Source organism: Eumetopias jubatus, unplaced genomic scaffold (genome assembly GCF_037043125.1).
Source record: "Eumetopias jubatus isolate StellerSeaLion01/CBP00866 unplaced genomic scaffold, mEumJub1_p1.0 scaffold_15, whole genome shotgun sequence".
NCBI lineage: Eukaryota > Metazoa > Chordata > Mammalia > Carnivora > Otariidae > Eumetopias > Eumetopias jubatus.
This window is the reverse complement of record NW_028274821.1, coordinates 67448330-67469921: the sequence shown is the minus strand read 5'-3', so window position 1 is coordinate 67469921 and position 21592 is coordinate 67448330. Positions and strand designations below refer to the sequence as shown.

General features: G+C 37.0%; 2 pseudogenes; one reads left to right on the top strand and one right to left on the bottom strand.

The window, feature by feature from the left end:
• Positions 1–675: 675 nt before the first annotated feature.
• On the bottom strand, positions 676–1629 carry LOC114213547 (olfactory receptor 13D1-like; annotated as a pseudogene).
• Positions 1630–18945: 17316 nt separating this feature from the next.
• On the top strand, positions 18946–19891 carry LOC114213546 (olfactory receptor 13C7-like; annotated as a pseudogene).
• The last annotated feature ends 1701 nt before the right edge of the window (positions 19892–21592 follow it).

Sequence of the window (21592 nt, the reverse complement as noted above, 5' to 3'; positions counted from 1 at the left end):
CATATATTCTACCTGTTAGAGACCCTTGAAAAAAAGAGTGATTCTTCTTTGACACTTAAGCAACATTTTGGCAATTAAGTGTGATTAGCATGGTTTAGGTCACATGCTACCCTGAATAAATCACTGTGGCTAGGAGATGTTCATTTTTCATGGCCCCAGTCTGTGTTTCATGCTTATCATTTGATCCAGAGAGTGTGGTCAGCCTCAGCCAAATATGGACTGAGAGTGGGAGACAGTTGATTCCTTAAAATAAAAAGATGTGTTCTTTTACAAGATGAGAGGATGCTGGGCAGACCAAAACAATATATACATCTGTACTTGAGGAGACTGAGAAAGAAGATAAAGAAGAGAGCAAAGAAAGAGAAAAGTAAAAGAAGGAAAAGGGAGAAAAGAGGAGAGAGAGAAGGTAATACATAGTGACAGAGAGATATTCATCATAAACAGCATCCATCATGACCTCTATGGGATCAAGAGGCATAGTTCCATATAACTAGAAGGACAGCTGCAAAGCTATTATATGAACAGATTTACATGGACATTCTCTGTTGTAAAAATGAGAATTCCATATTTGACTTTACAAACACAGTTTTCTCATTATACTGAGTTCCGCAGCTTCATCTGTGACTACAAAAAATGTATCTTCTCCCCAAATGTGTTCATATGTCCTAAGCACTTTCATATTTTCCTTGAGTGTAAGTATCTACTCAAGACTTTCTTCATAGCCCCTTTCACCTCCTTATTCCTCAGGCTGTAGATGATGGGATTCAACATTGGGGTTACCACTCCATAAGTTAACCCGATGATCTCATCAAATGTGTTTGTGTCCTTTGACTTAGGCTTCATGTACATAAAAAGGGCTGAACCATAGAATAAAACTACTACAGCAAGGTGGGCTGAACAGGTTGAAAAGGCTTTCTTTCTCCCCTCAGTAGAGTTAAGTTTCAGGATGGTAGAGAGAATGAAAACATAGGAAATAAAAATTAACAGTAGGGGAATCACTAAGAAAACAGTACTTGCCACTGTCATAAGCACGTTGATGGTGATATCTGAGCAGATGAGTTTAAGAAGGGCCAGGATCTCACAGTAAAGATGGTCGATGACATTATTCCCACAGAAAGGTAACACCATTGTCAGGACTGTTTGCACTAAGGAATTCAGACAGCCTATGATCCAGGACCAGGCAGCCATGTGCACATAAAGCACTCTGCTCATGATGATGGGGTACCTCAGTGGGTTACAGATGGCCACATACGGGTCATAGGCCATCACGGCCAAGAGGACACACTCAGTGCAACCCAACCCAAGGGAGACAACCATCTGCAGAGCACAGCCAATGAAGGAGATGGATTTTCTCTCAGATCTAAATATGATGAGCATCATAGGAATGAAAGAGGATGTGTAACAGATGCCCAGGAATGAGAGATTCCCAAGGAAGAAGTACATGGGGGTGTGGAGGTGAGAATCCAGTATGCTGATGATAATGAGGAGACTGTTTCCCAGGAGGATTATCACATAAATGATGAGGCAGAATATGAACAGAAAAAGCTGGAGCACTGGCTATCTGGCAAGTCCCACCAGAAAGAATTTGGTCACTACTGAGTAATTCCCCATCTCCATGTGTCCACTGTCACCTGCAGAGTTCAGATAAGTATATGACTTCAGGAGATTTAATTTTATAATTTAGTTTAAAACATCACTTTTACCTGCAATATTTTGATTTTCCATTCAGCCCTGGGAATCAGGAAAGGCATGGATACAATTTTCACTTTATTGATGACGAAAGTGAAGCGCTGAGAGATTCAGTACTTTGTACGGCCATGCAGTAGCAGAGGCAAACCTACCAATAACCCAAGAGTTGTGCTGTCAAGTGTCAGGCCTCTAATAAAGTAATAAGGACAATGTAATTCTAAATGTACATATAAATCTCATTATTAATGAATATTCTGAAATAAAATCTTTTAAAAAGGAAGCTGGTTCTATTTTTAAAATAATACATCATGTACAGTAAACACCATGCCATTTAGCTTTGTTGTGATTTTCTGAGCCTCAGTCGGTTCATGGTAAGATGTGGGAAAGAAATAATTCTAGCAATTTGTTGTGAGTATTAAATTACATAAAATATCTGAAGTGCCTATTATAATACATGGTTAAAACACCATATCTGTAATTATAATACTTTTATAATTATATCATTTATTATAATTATTAAGTCTCTTGACTGACTCATAAAAATTTATGTAGCATGTTTAAGGTGATACCACTAAACTTTGAGGTCCTACTGGACAGACTTTGAATATTTTCTCTTCTCAGATGGACATGTTATCTATTCTTCTTTCAAGGACCAGTCTAGAGTTAATCTAGAACTCTTTGAGATTGATTGCAAGGAGCATCCAGGGGTTAAGTGGCCTGGGTCCACATAAGTACAATTTTTTCAGAACCTGGCTTTCTCCTCTGTCAGTATAGGTCACTTGTATTCCTAACACTTCCTAACACATGTATTCTTTTAAATTTTGTAATCATTCTCTTCTTTTTTTTTGTCACCAAAATCCTTGATGCAAATTTTATGTTTTTTTCAGGCAAGTTAATATACTAAAATACTAATATTTAATGATAAGTATTTTTTTTCCTCTTAATCTTTATATATCCTAGTTGGAATGTATCTCCGTCTTTTTCTTCTTTTTTTTTTTAAAGATTTCATTTATTTATTAGAGAGAGAGAGAGAGAGAGCACAAGCAGGGGAGCAGCAGAGGGAGACGGAGAAGCAGACTCCTTGCTGAGCAGGGAGCCCGATATGGTGCTCAATCCCAGTGCCCTGGGATCATGACCTGAGCCGAAGGCAGGCGCTTAACCAGCTGAGCCACCCAGGTGCCCCTATCTCTGTGTCTTCTATATTATTTTTATTTCATAGCAAGAAACCTTCTGATAATGAATATATAAAATGTGCTTATAACAGCTCCTGGAACAAAGGTTTTATGAATGTTGGTAAGTATTCATATGGCTGGCCCAATAATAGCTAGCTAATATTTATTGAGAACTAACTCTGTGCAAGGCACTGTTATAAGCACTTTACACTATTAACTCATTTAGTATTCACTGCAAACCTATGAGGTACATAATTTATACAATAGCAGTATGAGATACTACTATTATCCCTGTTTTACAGAGGAGGAAACAGATAAATGGAAGTTAAATAGCTTCCTCAACATCTTGTAGCTAGAACCTGGATTTAATACCTGGCAGTCTAGATCAAGAATCAGCCTTCCTATCACAACACTATAGTACCTATCACAGATCCTCTTTTTTATCTACATGGTCCTCAGGTATGTTAAAATTAAACATTCTTGCCTTGTTTTTTCTAGCCCACATTGATCTTTCCATGCATAAGTTCCTATGATATACAATGTTAATACTGTATGAAAACTCAGCTGTGCTCCAGTTGTTTTTTATTTGTCTGATATAGTAATTCCAAGAAGACTCTCCTGCAACCAGATTGTCACCCCTAAATGTTGCTATTATAGAACTTCTGGAGCTACTATTGACCCTTCTTCCTCGTGCTCTGTTATAGCCATACTGAACTCCTCACAGTTTACCCTGAACATCATTCTCATTCTTCTTCATGCTTTTGTGCAAGCTCTTATCTTAAACTGGAAAGGCCCCTCCCTCCCTGTTATCACCTTTTTCTAGGAAACCTTCATGAACTAGTTTGGGTAGGATTCCCATTTTGAGTGCTTTCACAGAACTGTGCTGACTTCTCTCATAGAAACTTTCATTTATTCAATTTTTAGCACAGTAGATACTGTAGTATTATCAGAAATCCAACTGGGATAAAGATAGACACTGATCCTCATTTTGACACTGGACACAGATTACTTAGGAAAGGGGTTACACTTTTAAGAAACAAATAATTTCTGTGCTACATAAAGAGTTTAATGTCCAAAAAATTATGGAACAGCCTTCAAATTATTTTATCAAGCTAAAATAACTTTTATACCCCGGTGTCAAAGACAGAATAAAACTATGGTTAATCTCATTTGAATATACATGTAAAAATCATAAATAAATATAAAACCAAATCCAACTGTATGATAATTTCATAAATTCAAGGCATTCCAAATTAATATTTAGAAATCGATCAATATAATATGGCAAACAAATAGGTAAATAAAAAACCCTATGTGATCATCCAGATAATAAAAAATCATTTGATGGAATTCAATTTTCTTTCTTAATAAAAACTTAATAATTTAGACAGCCAACTTGATTTTAAATGATGAAACTGCAAGTATTTCCCTAAAAGCCATCCAATGATTACTTTTATCATCATCATGATCATCATTATTCAATAATTATTTTCCTGAAATATCCAACCAATAGATAGTCATAATTGTTTTTTTAAGGATTCTGAAAATTGGGCACCTAAGTGGCTTAGTTTTTTGAGCATCTGCCTTCAGCTCAAGTCATGATCCCAGGGTCCTGGGATCGAGTCCCACATTGGGCTCCCTGCTCAGTGGGAGTCTGCTTCTCCCTCTACCCTTCCCCCCTGCTCAAGATCTCTCTCTTTTTCTCTCTCACTGTCTCTCTCTCAGATAAATAAATAAAATCTTTTAAAAAAGTTTTAAAAAGGATTCTGAAAATCTGGTATGTGGTGGTGGGACATATTATAATATGTGAGAAAGCATACCTTCGTTTGTTATACCATCAAAAATTTCAGTCTTGCTGGGCACCTGGGTGGTTCAGTCAGTTGAGCGTCTGACTTTTGGTTTTGGCTCAGGTCATGATCTCAGGGTCAGTGAGTTGAGCCCTGTGTCAGGCTCTGTGCTCAGCACAAGTCTGCTTGAGGGATTCTCTCCCTCCCCTTCTACTTCTCCCCCCTCATGCTCTCTCTCTCTCAAATAAATAAATAAAATCTTAAAAAAAAGGAAAATTGCAGTCTTGAAGAATAGTTAAGGACAAGGAAAAATGCTCATGATATGATATCAGATAAAAACAAGTCTCACCAGTATAAATTATCATAAATATAAATTTTGTATACGTATCACTGAAAGAAACTGCATCAAAATATTAACTATGGTTTTCTTTGTCAGATTTGGTTTTGAGGTATTTAAAATTTTCTTAACTTTTACATATTTTTCATATTTTCTTTAATAAAACTATATTTCTGATTGTAGAAATAATAAAAAAAGAATTAAGTTCTTAACAGGGAACTGCCCTGGGGCAAAGATTGGTATCTTTGTATTCTTTCTAATGATTAGGAGATTACTGAAGAAGCCAAAAGATCCAGGAATTTGTTGGCCCCAGCTTTCTCTAAAACCCAAGAAGGGAAAAGAACAATCAATGGATTGGAAATTGACTTGAGATGTTTTGGTGCTTTATTATATACACTAATTAATGCCTTTTAACATTCTAATTTCAAACGGTCAATCTCACAAATATATCCACTCTGAGAAGACATACTGACACAGCCCAGTTTTTGCAAAGGGATGCTAGAGCCCACTATTTGGAATGTAACCAAGGTTAGCAACACAGACAGGGTGCAGCAACAGTATCACGTAGTAAAAAGAAAGAGGAGATATCTTCCTGAAACACAAGACCATGGGGAAATAGCAGGGGCTTCTGTTACTTTTGCTTCTTTCTCTTTGTCCATAAAAAGGTGAAGTTTCAGTTTCTTGGCTCCCTGAACTTTGTTCATCTCCCCAAAAGGGCCTGTCCTTAGATTATTTTTCACCGTTGGGCACCACCTATGCAAGGAAGGAAAATTCTGAAACTCACGGATCATGTGCATCTACTATCTTCTATCTGTATCTGTCAACAGAAGCTTGTCTATAAAGTATATAAATTCAGCCAGCATTTCATATTTTGCCCCATGAGCCTCTTATATCAGGCCACATGACAGCTATCCTGGAAAGCATCCTCAGGAGAAAATTCTTAGCACTGGGTATTGAATTCTAGTTCTAGACATAGTGTCCCCTATTGTTTATAAAGCAACTTTGTTCCTCACAATATGAAACATCCCTCACAGGAGATCCCCAGTGCTTGTCTGAATAAATAAACCCTATGTGCCTCAAAAGAAAATAATAATGGATAAGGTGGAATGAACAAAGGCAAAGACAAAAAGCAAAGGCCTTTTCTCCTCTTTCTACATGGTATTGAGAATTATCCTGTTGGTTTTTGCTTTTCTTCACTGTGGAAACCAAGTGCAGTTTTTTGTTTTGTTTTGTTTTTTATTTTTTGTTAGTTTGTTTGTTTTGTTTCTGGAAACACAGCAAAAGTGTTTAGCTCTTATCTGGTGGGAACTTCTATCTGAGCAATAGTCTCACTCCTGGAATTGATTCACCTTAACTCATCTTGCATTCTCTGACCATCTCTAAGGCTGTGCTATGGAAGTCTACTGTGCCTAATCCCTTTATCCCTTTGTCAGGACCACTGATAAGATTTATTTGTGAAACAACACCATGTCTTAAAGGAAAGAACAATTGACTTGGAGTCAGAAAACGTCCAGTTCAGTCTCTGCTCTGTGTCTTCATAACTGTACAGATCTTGGGTAAGACACTTAATTTGCCTGAACATGATGTGTCATCTGTAATTTTAGCATAATAGCACCTATTTTATAGAATTGTTTTGAAGATTATATGTGATATGTAATAATCCTTGGCACAGAATAAGAATATGACACATGTTAATTTAATCCAGTCTCTCAGGCTGACATTTTCCCCCCTTTTTCATCCTAAGGAGAATTGAATAATTTAAAATTATGTTCATAGATAGTCAAGATACTTCCTTGATTTAATAATTCTTTTTGTCCATATTTTTTTTTCATTTTTTTATTTGGAACTTTTCAAATTAGTAAAAAAAAAGATTGAGGATTAGTTGTAAATTGGAATGGAAGAGACAAGGGAGAAATAACAAGTATATACAATGTGGGATCCTGAGAAGGATCCTGGAATAGGAAAAGACATTAGTGGAAAATTGGTGAAATTTGAATAAAGTCCATAGTCAATATAATGTACCAATGTTAATTTCTTATTCTTGATAATTGTACTATGGTTCTGTAAGATATTAACATTTGAGGTTAGGTGAGATATATAAGGGAACTCTTTGAACCAATTTTGTAACTTTTCTGAAAGTTTAAAATCAGTTTGAGGGAAAAATTTTAAAAATGTAAAACATAAATTACTTATGATTTATCATTTCCATTTCTCCTTCTCTTTCTGAAACAAATATTTACAACTCTGCAATGCTTCCTATTCAGTTCTTAGTGTAGGATTCTTACCTTCTCCCCATACAAGTAGGTATCATGGCTTGTTGAGACTTCAGTTTCTAAAAAAGGTTGTAGTTTTAGACACAGGCACATTCATCCCTATAAATCATTCCTTTTTCTAGTATTTTACCAACTTCTTTGTGTCCAGATGATAAATTCATTGTTGCCCTTCCTTAAACTAGTTGACATCTTTGCTCTCTTCTTTTTGAGCTATGGGGCCCACTGTTAAGAACACCACCATTTCAGATTACTGTGGGTAGTGTCAAGGGGAACAGACCAAAGGCAAGGCTGTCATCCCTACTAAAATGTTCTGTCTTGAATTTGTATCAATAGTAAATAAATATGTGTTCTCTAATCTCTGGGCCCTAAAAATGTCCAAAGGACCTATCCATGGCTCTGGTAGCCAACTTAAATCCTTCTTTCTTTCCCTCTTAAGGAACCTTGTAATCCCAGAAGTGATTTAAAGAACATCTTTAAACTGTGTGGAAGGTAGTAGTAGCTCTTAAAGCTTTAGGGATATTGTCTAAAAGACCTATTTATAGTATAGCCTATTAAGCAAGAAATTATTTTTTAATAAATTAAAAATTTCCTGATTAAATAAAGAATATATACATATCACAGAAAAGCTGGGAAACTTGGAAAAGCCCAAAGAAAGAAAAATTCATCCATAATTTCAGTTGTAGTAACTATTAATATTTTAATATATTCATATACATGTACTACATATAAACTTGAGAGCATAGTGCGGTTCTGACTTTTTAACCTACTTTCTAAAAATAATTGTATATTTTGAATTATCCTGTGTCATTTTTTAAGGCAATTGTAACTGTTGTCAAAATACTTGCAAATGGAAAATAGGAAACGAAAAGTAAATAGTGAAACAATAATTCTCCCCTTATCTTTGACTTTTGAGAATAATGACAACGGAGAAAGACTGGGATCAGAGATTCTCTTCATTCCCTATTTTTAATGAGTAAAGCCTCAGTCCCCTCATAGAGCTTCTTAAGATGCCCTTTTTATAGAATGGAAAAGTCAGTGTAGTACATTTTTCTTTGGTGGCTGGAAAAACACAAGGATGTGATACCAAAGCTATGGGTGCCCAGCCTTATCTGAATGGCCAATACACTATTTCCATTGCTGCCCAACTACCCCCTCTAACTCCATTACACTATTTCCATGGCTTCCCAACTGTTGCCTCTAACTCATCTAACTCAACTGGCTCTCTGGCCCTGCTATGATGGTTCTAGATCTTATTATTTTAACTTCATTCACATTTACATTACACTACCACCTCTAGAGTACATTTATTAGTAAGAGGGATATGACTTTAATGAGGAGACTCAAGATCAATTGTAATAGATAAACTATGAAGCAAGGAGATAGAATGAATATTTTTTTAAAAAGTAATAGCCAACACAAAGGAAACAAAAACAAAAATAAACTATTGGGACTGCATCAAACTAAAAAGCTTTTGCACAGTGGAAGAAACCAACAAAACAAAAAGGCAACCTACTGAATGGGAGTAGATATTTGCAAATGATATATACCGTAAAGAGTTAATATCCAAAATATATAAAGAATTTATACAACTCAACACCAAAAAACCCACAAATGATTTGATTAAAAAATGGGCAGAGTACCTGAATAGATATTTTTCCAAAGAAGACATACAGATGGCCAACAGGCACATGAAAAGGTGTTCAACATCACTAATCATCGGGAAATACAAATCAAAACTACAGTGAGATACCACCTCACACCTGTCAGAATGGCTAAAATCGTAAAAAAAAGAAACAAAAAATGATGAGGATGTGGAGAAAAAGGAGACCTCATGTACTGTTGGTGGGAATGCAAATTGTGGAAAACAGTATGGAGGTTCCTCAAAAAATTAAAAATAGAAATACCATACAATTCAGTAATTCCACTCTTGGGTATTTACCCAAAGAAAATAAAAACACTAATTTGAGAAGATATGCACCCCTATGTTTATTGTGATGTTATTTACAATAGCTGAGATATGGAAGCAACCCAAGTGTCCATCTATAGATGAATGGATAAAGAAGATGTAAGGATCTAGAGGGTATTATGCTAAGTGAAATAGTTGGATAGAAAGACAAATACCATATGATTTTACTTATATATGGAATCTAAAAAACCAACAAATGCTAACAAAAAAAAAGCAGAAACAGACCCAGAAATACAGAGAACAAACTGATGGTTGCTGGAGGTATGGGAGTGGGGATGGGCAAATGGGTGAAGGGGAGTGGGAGATACAAGCTTCTAGTTATGAATGAATAAGTCATTGGAAGAAAAGTTACAGCACAGGGAATATAGTTAATGGTATTTTAATAGTGTTGAATGGCGGCTGATGGGAGATACACTTCTGGTGACCATAGCATAACCTACAGACTTGTTGAATCATTATGTTGTACACCCGAAACTAATGTAACATTGTATATCAAATATAATTTAAAAAAAGTAATAGCCAACAACACTTTAATAACATTATAGACGTTTGTTCTATTTCTTTAAATTTATTCCTATTTGAGATCCAATTATATGAAAGACCTTTCACTTGATGTCAACATTGTAGGGCTGTACAGAGATGAAAAAGGGAAGGGAGTGCTTGCAAGTAGCTAATTACATGAACAGAAGAAAAGGCAAACTGAAACTTGTTCCATAGGTTTAAAAACACAGAACAATAATTTTATGCCTCTATAAATGTTGCTATGTGATATTTCTTTTTTAGTAATATTATAATATTATTTGGTTTTTGAATGTTAAACCACTCTTAAATCTCTAGAATTAACTCCACTTAACTGTAATCTATTGTTCTTTTTATGTAACACTTTATACAATGTTCTAATTATTTTTTAGGATTTTTTTACAACTGTGTTCATGAGAGCTAGGTTCTTAATTTTTCTTTTTAACCATGTCCTTGTTAGATTTTGGTATCAAGTTTAAGCTGGCCTCATAAAATGAATTAAGGGAGTTTTCTATGTTTTCTATCTGTGAATAGATTGTGTAAAATTTAATTTACCTTTCCTTAAAAGAGTGAAATAATTAATTGAGATCATTTTGTCTGGAGTATTTTCTAGGGAAGATTATAATAATGGATTCACTTTTGAAATGGTTATAGTTTTCTAGTTCCAGACAAGATGGAATAGACACTTCTCACTATTTTGTTAAATACAGCTGAAACTTGGGACATTATGTATAAAAGAAAGCATAAGAAGACTCTGAAAGGTGGAGACAAAAGGACCAGCTAAGGACTTTAGGATCTCAGGAACCAAAAAGTGTAGTGAGTTTCCTGTTTTCTTTTTGCCTTCTATATATCCCAGACTGAGTGTGAGATAAGCATAAAACTTGGAAACTCCAATGGGAACAAACAAAAAAGGCACAAGAAAATCTTACTCTCCTTTAGATGGCTGCAAAATATTCCATCATTTATATATACCACATCTTCTTTATCCATTCATCTGTCGATGGGCATCTTGGCTCTTTCCATAGTTAGGCTATTGTGGACATTGCTGCTATAAATATTGGGGTGCACGTACCCCTTCGGATCACTACATTTGTATCTTTCGGGTAAATACCCAGTAGTGCAATTAATTGCTGGGTCATATGGTAGCTCTATTTTCAACTTTTTGAGGACCCTCCATACTGTTTTCCAGAGTGGCTGCACCAGCTTGCATTCCGACCAACAGTGTAGGAGGGTTCCCCTTTCTCCGCATCCCCGCCAACATCTGTGGTTTCCTGACTTGTTAATTTTAGCCATTCTGACGGGTGTGAGGTGGTATCTCATTGAGGTTTTGATTTGGATTTCCCTGATGCCGAGTGATGTTGAGCATTTTTTCATGTGTCTTTTGGCCATTTGGATGTCTTCTTTGGAAAAATGTCTGTTCATGACTTCTGCCCATTTCTTGATTGGATCATTTGTTCCTTGGGTGTTGAGTTTGATAAGTTCTTTATAGATTTTGGATACTAGCCCTTTATCTGATATGTCATTTGCAAATATCTTCTCCCATTCTGTCGGTTGTCTTTTGGTTTTGTTGACTGTTTCTTTTGCTGTGCAAAAGCTTTTTCTCTTGATGAAGTCCCAGTACATTTTTGCCCTTGCTTCCCATGGCTTTGGCGATGTTTCTAGGAAGAAGTTGCTGTGGCTGAGGTCGAAGAGGTTGCTGCCTGTGTTCTCCTCAAGGATTTTGATGGATTCCTGTCTCACATTTAGGTCTTTCAACCATTTTGAGTCTATTTTTGTGTGTGGTGTAAGGAAATGGTCCAGTTTCATTCTTCTGCATGTGGCTGTCCAATTTTCCCAACACCATTTGTTGAAGAGACTATCTTTTTTCCATTGGACATTCTTTCCTGCTTTGTCGAAGATTAGTTGACCATAGAGTTGAGGGTCCATTTCTGGGCTCTTGATTCTGTTCCATTGATCTATGTGTGTTTTTGTGCCTGTACCATACTGTCTTGATGAATACAGCTTTGTAATAGAGCTTGAAGTCCGGAATTGTGATGCCTCCCGCTTTGCTTTTCTTTCAGTATTCCTCTGGCTATTCGGGGTCTTTTCTGGTTCCATATGAATTTTAGGATTGTTTGTTCCATTTCTTTGGAAAAAGTGGATGGTATTTTGATGGGGATTGCATTGAATGTGTAGATTGCTCTAGGTAGCATCGATATATTCACCATATTTGTTCTTCCAATCCATGAGCATAGAACGTTTTTCCATTTCTTTGTGTCTTCCTCAATTTCTTTCATGAGTATTTTATAGTTTTCTGAGTGCAGATCCTTTGCCTCTTTGGTTAGATTTATTCTTAGGTATCTTATGGTTTTGGGTGCAATTGTAAATGGGATCGAGTTCTTAATTTCTCTCTCTTCTGTCTTGTTGGTGTATAGGAATGCCACTGATTTCATATCCCACCACTATACTGAATTCCTGTAGGAGTTCTAGCAGTTTTGGGGTGTAGATTTTTGGGTTTTCCACATAAAGTATCATATCATCTTCAAAGAGTGAGCGTTTGACTTCCTCTTTGCCGATTTGGATGCCTTTGATTTCTTTTTGTCGTCTGATTGCTGTGGCTAGGATTTCTAATACTATGTTGAATAGCAGTGGTGATAGTGGACATCCCTGCCACGTTCCTGACCTCAGGGGAAAAGCTCTCAGTTTTTCCCCATTGAGAATGATATTCGCTGTAGGTTTCTCATAGACGGCTTTTATGATATTGAGGTATGTACCCTCTATCCCTATACTCTGATGAATTTTGTTCAAGAAGGGATGCTGTACTTTGTCAAATGCTTTTTCTGCATCTATTGAGAGGATCATATGGTTCTTGTTCTTTCTTTTAGTAATGTATCACGATTATTTTGCGGATGTTCAACCAACCTTGCAGCCCAGGAATAAATCCCACTTGGTCATGGTGAATAATCCTTTTAATGTACTGTTTGATCCTAATGGCTAGTATTTTGGTGAGAATTTTTGCATCCATGTTCATCAGGGAAATTTGTATCTAATTCTCTTTTTTGATGGGGTCTTTGTCTGGTTTTGGGATCAAGGTAATGGGGACCTCATAAAACGAGTTTGGAAGTTTTCCTTGCATTTCTATTTTTTGGAACAGTTTCAGAGGAATAGGTATTAATTCTTCTTTAAATGTTTGGTAGAATTCCCCTGGGAAGCCATCTGGCCCTGGGCTTTTGTTTCTTGGGAGATTTTTGGTGACTGCTTCAATTTCCTTAGTGGTTATAGGTCTGTTCAGGTTTTCTATTTCTTCTCGGTTCCATTTTGGTAGTTGATGCATCTCTCGGAATGCATCCATTTCTTCCAGATTATCTAATCTGCTGGCCTAGAGTTGCTCATTATATGTTCTTTTAATTGTTTGTATTTCTTTGGTGTTTGTTGCGATCTGTCCTCTTTCACTTATGATTTTATTTATTTGGATCCTTTCTCTTTTCTTTGTGATAAATCTGGCCAGGGGTTTATCAATCTTGTTAATTCTTTCAAAGAACCAGCTCCTTGTTTTTTTGATCTGTTCTACTGTTCTTTGGTTTCTATTTCATTGATTTCTGCTCTGATCTTTATTATTTCTCTTCTCCTGCTGGGTTTAGGCTTTATTTGCTGTTTTTTCTCTAGCTCCTTTAGGTGTAGGGTTAGGTTGTGTATTTGAGGCCTTTCTTGTTTCTTGAGAAAGGCTTGTATTGCTATATACTTTCCTCTCAGGACTGACTTTGCTGCATCCCAAAGATTTTGAACAGTTGTGTTTTCAATTTCATTTGTTTCCATGAATTTTTTAAATTCTTCCTTAATTTCCTGGTTGACCCATTCATTCTTTAGTAGGATGCTCTTTAGCCTCCATGTATTTGAGTTCTTTCTGACTTTCCTCTTGTGATTGAGCTCTAGTTTCAAAGCATTGTGGTCTGAAAATATGCAGGGAATGATCCCAATCTTTTGGTACCAGTTGAGACCTGATTTGTGACCTAGGATGTGATCTATTCTGGGGAATGTTCCATGGGCACTAGAGAAGAATGTGTATTCCGTTGCTTTGGGATAGAATGTTCTGAATATGTCTGTGAAGTCCATTTGGTCCAGTGTGTCACTTAAAGTCTTTATTTCCCCGTTGAAATTTTGCTTAGATGATCTGTCCATCTCAGTCAGGGGGGTGTTAAAGTCCCCCACTATTATTGTATTGTTGTCAATATGTTTCTTTGCTTTTGTTATTAATTGCCTTATATAATTGGCTGCTCCCATGTTAGGGGCATAGATATTTACAATTGTTAGATCTTCTTGTTGGATATACCCTTTAAGTAGGATATAGTGTCCTTCCTCACATCTTATTGTAGTCTTTGGTGTAAAATCTAATTTGTCTGATATAAGGATTGTCACCCTAGCTTTCTTTTGGTGTCCATTAGCATGGTAATTGGTTTTCCACCCCCTCACTTTAATCTAGGGGTGTCCTGGGTAAAATGTGTCTCTTGAAGACAGCATATCGATGGGTCTTGGTTTTTAATCCAATCTGATAGCCTGTGTCTTTTGATTGGGGCATTTATCCCATTTACATTCATGGTAACTATTGAAAGATATGAATTTAGTGCCATTGTATTGCCTATAAGGTGACTGTTACTGTGTATTGTCTGTGTTTCTTCCTGGTCTATGTTACTTTTAGGCTCTCTCTTTGCTTAGAGGGCCCCTTTCAATATTTCTTGTAGGGCTGGTTTCGTGTTTGCAAATTCCTTTAGTTTTTGTTTGTCCTGGAAGCTTTTTATCTCCTTCTATTTTCAGTGACAGCCTAGCTGGATATAGTATTCTTGGCTGCATATTTTTCTCGTTTAGTGCTCTGAAGATATCATGCCAGTCCTTTCTGGCCTGCCAGGTCTCTGTGGATAGGTCTGTTGCCAATCTAATATTTCTTCCATTGTAGGTTACAGATCTCTTGTCCTGAGCTGCTTTCAGGATTTTCTCTTTGTCTGTGAGACTCGTAAGTTTTACTATTAGATGTCGGGGTGTTGACCTATTTTTATTGATTTTGAGAGGGGTTTTCTGTGCCTCCTGGATTTTGATGCCTGTTTCCTTCCCCAAATTAGGGAAGTTCTCTACTGTAATTTGCTCCAATATACCATCTGCCCCTGTCTCTCTTCTTCTTCCTCTGGGATCCCAATTATTCCAATATTGTTTTGTCTAATGGTATCACTTATCTCTCGAATTCTGCCCTCGTGATCCAGTAGTTGTTTATCTCTCTTTTTCTCAGGTTTTTTATTTTCCATCATTTGGTCTTCTATATCACTGATTCTCTCTTCTGCCTCATTTGTCCTAGTAGTTAGAGCCTCCATTTTTGATTGCATGGTTTGATTTGGTTTGGTTAGATTTTAGTTCTTTTATTTCTCCAGAAAGGATTTCTCTAATATCTTCCATGCTTTTTTCAAGCCCAGGTAGTATCTTAAAAATCATCATTCTGAACTCTAGTTCTGACATCTTACTAATGTCTGTATTGAGTAGGTCCCTGGCAGTCCGTATTGTCTCTTGTTCTTTTTTTGAGGTGAGTTTTTTCCATCGTGTCATTTTGTCCAGTGGAGAACAGATGAATGAGAGAACAAAATGCTAACTGGGTAACAATGATCCCAGAAAAATATATACTAAACAAATCAGAAGAGACCTTAAACCGGGTGAAAAGAAAGGGAAAGAAAGAAAAAAGAAAAAAGTAAAAGAAAAAGATAAAACAAACAAAAAAACCAGAATATGATCAAATATGATCAGGCTGGTGCATAGATCAGTGCCACACACTAGATTTTGGGCGTATTTTGGTCTGTTAGAAGAAAGTACCTCCAAATTTTAAAGAAAGAAAAGCTTATATATGTACAAAAATAAAGGTAAATATGATGAAGGGATGGAATATGTCTGTAAAGATGAAAATTATAAAGGATTTTATAAAATGAATTGATAAGAAGTTAGTTGAAAAAAGAAAGAAGAGGATTTAAAAAAAAGGGGGAGAGAATGTGATCAGGCAGGAGGCTAGAACAAAGCCATACACTAGAGATTTAGGGTATATTTTGGTCTGTTAGAAGAAACTGTATCCTAAAATTTTAAAGAGAGAACAACTTATATATAGATACCAAAAATAAGGTTAACTACTATGAAGGGATGGAATATGACTCTAAAAATGAAAAATAAAAAAGATTTTTTTTAAAAATGGATTGATGGTTGAAAAAGGGACAAAGAAAAATTAAAAATAAGAAAAAGAAAATTAAAAAAATTAACTTTGAAAGACTAAAGGATCATGGTAAAAATGCCATGGATTCTATGTGCAGTATTCCCCTAGGGCTGGAGTTCTGCTGTTCTCATTGATCGGTAAACTTGGTCTTGGCTGGCTGTTCTTGCCGATCTTTTGGGGGAGGGGTCTGTTGCTGTGGCTCCCAAATGTCTTTGCCGGAGGTGGAATTGCCCCACCCTTGCCGGGGTCCAGGCTAAGTAATCTGCTCAGGTTTGCTCTCGGGAGCTTTAGTCCCCTGCAAGCTTTCCCTACAGCTTTGGAGGACAGGAGTGAAAATGGCGACCTCCCAATCTCTGCCCTGAGGAGCTGAGAACTCAGGGCCTCACTCCTCAGTGCGCCCCCAGAGAAAAGCAGTCACTCACTCTCATCTCCCCGGTCTCCGGCTGCACTCCGTGCTTACCCGGCCTGTGACCAAGTGTTTCTATCTCTGGCACATGACCCCGTGTTGAGTCTCTAAACCCAGCAGATTCCTGTGGTGTGCTCCCACGTCACTCCTCTCTGGGGAGGAAGGGGAGCCCCTCCTGATCTGCCGCTGTTCGGTCCCTGCTGGAGGAGCAGCGGCCCAACTGTGCCACGGATCACAGTTTATGGCAACCCGAGCTTCCCTGCTTCAATCCCTGGGAGCTCTGCTGCACTCAGGCACCCCCAGTCTTTCTGTGACCCCAAGGGTCCTGAGACCACACTGTCCCAGAGAGGGTTCCACCCCCTGCTTAGCCACTGGAGCGACGTCCCTCAGTGGAGCTGACTTCTAAAAGTTCCAATTTTGTGCTCCGCTTCTCTATCATGCCAGTAGCGGCTGATGGATGCTCCCTTCCCTGCCGTCTATCTTCCCGAATATCACCTCGGATTCACTTCTCTGTACGTCCTACCTTCCAGAAAGTGGTCGCTTTTCTGTTCAGAGAGTTGCTGCTATTCTTTTCTTCGATCTCCTGTTGAGTTCATAGGTGTTCAGGATGGTTTGATCCCTATCTAGCTGAATTCCTGGGACCAGATGAAATTTAGGTCTCCTACTCTTCCTCCATCTTGCTCCTCCCTGTCTGAGACCAGAATAATGTTTATCAATTCTGAGAATCCAGGATTTAGAGGTCAAAACAAAGGTGATTGGTAGATAATTTATTAAGAACAAAGTATCATTTTAACCTAAGCATCACAGATTACTGCCACATCTCTCTATCAGAGATAGTCAATTCTAATGTTCATGTCTTGACTATTTTACTTGGGTAGCAGTTCTAAATTTGCTCTCAGAGGGTGTACAGACAGAAGAATTATTTTTTTGTGTGTGAGTTACACTTAAGTTTAATTGTATTAGCAACTTTGTTTTAATTGCTTCTAGGGGACTTCATCCTAAAAGTACTAGAGAGTTCCTAAATTCTAACCAATCCACATTGCGAACTTTAAATTACTTTTGGGATTAGAAAGATCCTCAAAGCAGCCAAGACTTTAAGTTGTTTTGGTGCTCCATTGGCTGGTCCTTTTTTTTTTTTTTAATATTTATTTGTTTGACAGAGAGAAAGGGAGAGAGAGAGAGAGAAAGAGGGAGAGAGAGCACATAAGCAGGGGGAGCGGCAGGCAGAAGGAGAGGGAGAAGCAGGCTCCCCACTGAGCAGACAGCCCAAGGCAGGGCTCAGGACCCTGGGACCATGACCTGAGCTTAAGGCAGACGCTTAACCAACTGAGCCACCTAGGTGCCTCTTGGCTGGTCCTTTAAAGGCTCCTCTACTAGTGAAGTGATTATAAAGAGCCCCAGTTTTTATTTTTACTGGAAGTCAGTTCTATTTTTCCACCGGTTAATTTTTTTTTTTTAACTGTAGCAATGACAGCTACTTGGTATTAATGAAAACTGTGAAGCAGATAGTTTTTTTAGTTATATTATTGAACTTATTGAGATGGAATTTATGAGACTAGCAATCTCACAAAAAAGTAGGGCTTCTGTTTCTGGCATTTTAATATAGAAACATTGCATTTCTAGTGAAGTGGGGATATAAATAATTATAACATATTACTAATGCTTAAAAATATTTTGAATGACCTATCCCTCTTTATTATGGGTATTCTGGATAGGCAGTGAGAAAAAGATTGGCAGAACAGCTATTTGAGCAGAACCTGATTTCTGTGCAGGGAAAAAATATGTATTTTCTCATACCTGCAAGTAAAAGAGTAAATCTCCCATCAGTTTAATTTCTCAGTTTATACCTTTATTATGGTTTTTAGATTGAGACATGTGCACTGGAGTTTTTCTGAGATCTACTTGTAATTCATTATCTATATTAGGCAGGACAATAGACATCCCAATTTGTACTGAAAAAGACAAGGATAATTTTATCTAAAAATGTTTTCTTTTTTCTTTTACAACCTTTAGTAATGTCTGTAGTTAATATTCTTAGGTAATTACAGGTATATATTTCCCCCCAGATTTGAATTAACCAAAAGGTCTTTTTCTAAAAATGTATCTTTTCAGCTTGTTTTTCTAGCCACAAAATTCTGAAACTGAGATGAAATTACCATTAAAGCAGGACTTATATACACCATTTTGTTTTAGTAACTGAAGAACAGTGATTTTTGTTGATGGTAACATATTAGTTGTGTCTGGATTGTTTGGTCAAAATGTTATGGTGACATTGCATTCAAAATAATTTCAAATTCATAATGTAAGTGAGATACATAATTCTCACCCAGTTGTATGTGTTCTGAATCTCTTTTCTAACAAGGACATTTTTTTTTGGAGTTAGTCTCCATAAGATCTAAAATTCTAACTGAGCTTAGAGGATTGTAACATATTCTTATGCTGTGTATCCATTTATAAGTCCATATTACCCATAAGGGAAGCCACTTAAGGATGGAAACAACTCTTGCAAACACTGCTGTAACAGATCCACATGTATTCTGGCTGCTACAGAATTCATTTTAGTGAAAGAAAATATTAACATGGGAAAGACCAATCAGTCCTCTGTGACAGAATTTGTCCTTTTGGGACTTTCTGGCTATCCAGAACTTGAGGCCATTTATTTTGTGCTGGTCCTATGTATGTACCTGGTGATTCTGCTGGGAAATGGAGTCATCATCATTGTAAGTGTCTGTGACATCCACCTGCACACCCCCATGTACTTTTTCCTCTGTAACTTATCATTCTTGGATAGTTGCTATACCAGTTCTTCTATTCCCCTATTTCTTAGCAGCTTCTTAACTTCAAAGAAAACCATTTCCTTCTCTGGATGTGGAATGCAAATGTTTCTCTCCTTCGCTATGGGAGCCACAGAGTGTGTCCTTCTAAGCATGATGGCATTTGACCACTACGTGGCCATCTGTAACCCTCTGAGATACATCATTATTATGAGCAAAACTTCGTATGTGCCCATGGCTGCTGGGTCCTGGATTGCAGGGGCTGTCAATTCTGTGTTGCAAACCTCTCTTGCAATGCGGCTTCCTTTCTGTGGGGATAATGTCATTAATCATTTTACTTGTGAAATCTTGGCTATCTTAAAATTGGCCTGTGCTATCTCCATAAATGTGATTAGCATGGGTATTGCTAATATAATTTTTCTTGTGGTCCCAGTACTTTTCGTTTTTGTTTCCTATGTTTTCATTCTCTCCACCATCCTGAAGATTCCTTCTGTGGAGGGTAAGCACAAAGCCTTCTCCACTTGCTCGCCCACTTAACAGTGGTGATTATATTCTATGGAACCATCCTCTTTATGTATGAGAAACCCAGGCTAAAAACTCTTCTAGTGCAGGCAAAGACAAAATCATCTCTTTCTTCTATGGAGTTGTGACACCTATGCTCAATCCCTTCATCTATAGTTTGAGGAACAAAGATGTGAAGGAAGCTGTGAAGAATGTATTGTGTCAGGAATGCTCCTCAGAGGGAATGTGAATGCTTTTTAAAGAAATTCCTTTACTCTGAATGCAGGACTAGTTCTCACCTATAGGTTCCACAGTAAATATAAGGGTTGGTGGTACCATTAATTCCTGAAATTCTCATTTTTCTGTTCCTGATATTTAAATGTGAGAGAAATTTAAAGCCTACCATTTTCCTTCATGACCGGATTAAGGAGAAATGGGACAGCAATTTATGGGTAAAAGGATCACATCCAAATCATCCACCTTCTCATGGATAACCGAATTTAGTTTAAGTCTGGAATAATGAGTTCTGTAATCTTATGTGAAAGGAAATGCCATTTTACTGGCTTAACTTCTTATCTTCAATGTGCATTGGTTTTCTAGTCTCTTATCTTTCTTAGGAAGATAAAGTAGAACTCAACAAAAAAAATTTCTAGTGGGGTAGTCTTTGATCATATAAAGGAAAAGAGTGGGCATTTTAGGGTGTTAGGTACCTAGCCTGTGTATATGCCAAAGAGAGACCAGCGTAGTAAAATGAAGCTATTTTTCTTAGGACTGATTTCCTTTTAGCTGCAAAGTGGCAGGCACCCTTCTGTATGGAAGTGTCTGAGGCAATGTGAATCATTGTGCAGATACCCCAGCTGATGGGGAGTTTTGGCTTATTGTAGGTTTCAATAGATTAGCAGTTGTATCTTTGAGTGAATAGCATTATTACTGTTAAATGACTCAAAAAATTAGTTTCTAAGGAACTTGTTTGCATAATTCTCTGAGAACATGGTAATAATTGGTTTAGAGTGTCACAAATTAGGTATTTTTGCAGTTAAATGCATTTCCTGTAGAATATGAGCTTTCTAATCATTCATATGTTCCTTCATTCAATTATTCAAGCAGCCAGTATTTACTGAATAGCTATTTTGTCTCAGACATTATGTTAACTATTGGTAATATCAAAAAACTAAATACATTGAGACAAAACCCAAAACATGATCAAGGAGTGCACAGTCCTGTGGAATACAGACTGACAATTGAGGACAAAAATATTAAAGACCATTCACAACTTTTCCCTTTCCCCTACTTTCTAAACTGGATCCTTTGTTTTCATTCATAGTGTGTTAGATCTTTATTGGGCTGAACAGAGTAATGAGTGCCTTGGAGTAATTTAAATGGGATAAAGTGATCTTCATATATAAGGACTTGGACCAGCTCTAGGAAAGAAATAACAGAGGACAATGAGAAAGAAGGGATAATGCAATGAGAAAGAAAGTAGTGCATACTAGAGATTTGGAAGATAGATACAGGAGATATTTAAATAGATACCATAAATATATAATCGGAGAAAAGGAAAAAAAAGTGACTAAATAGGAAGCTTTGGTGCTGGTGTTCTGTGATCCTGTGTGTCTCTCTCCTGGAAATTTCAGTAAAGATATGCAGTATTCTTTAAGACATTTAGTAATGGATTCCATTTCTTTTGTAGTCTCTCCATGCTGAGATTAGCTATTAAGATTGGTTAACTTAAGTGGGTCGTAATTATAATGTGTGTTAAGTGCTATTATTGGAGGATGTGTAAAACTCCCCTAGAAGGGGCCATCCTAGGAAGAGAAAGGGCTTTCTTCTTGGCTGAACTGGGAAAAACAATTCTCTTAGTAGTCTTGTGCAGAAGAATATTTCAGACAGAGAATACAGCATGTGGCAATTTGTGGACTACCACTAAGAGTTTAGGTTAGTTGGAACTTGG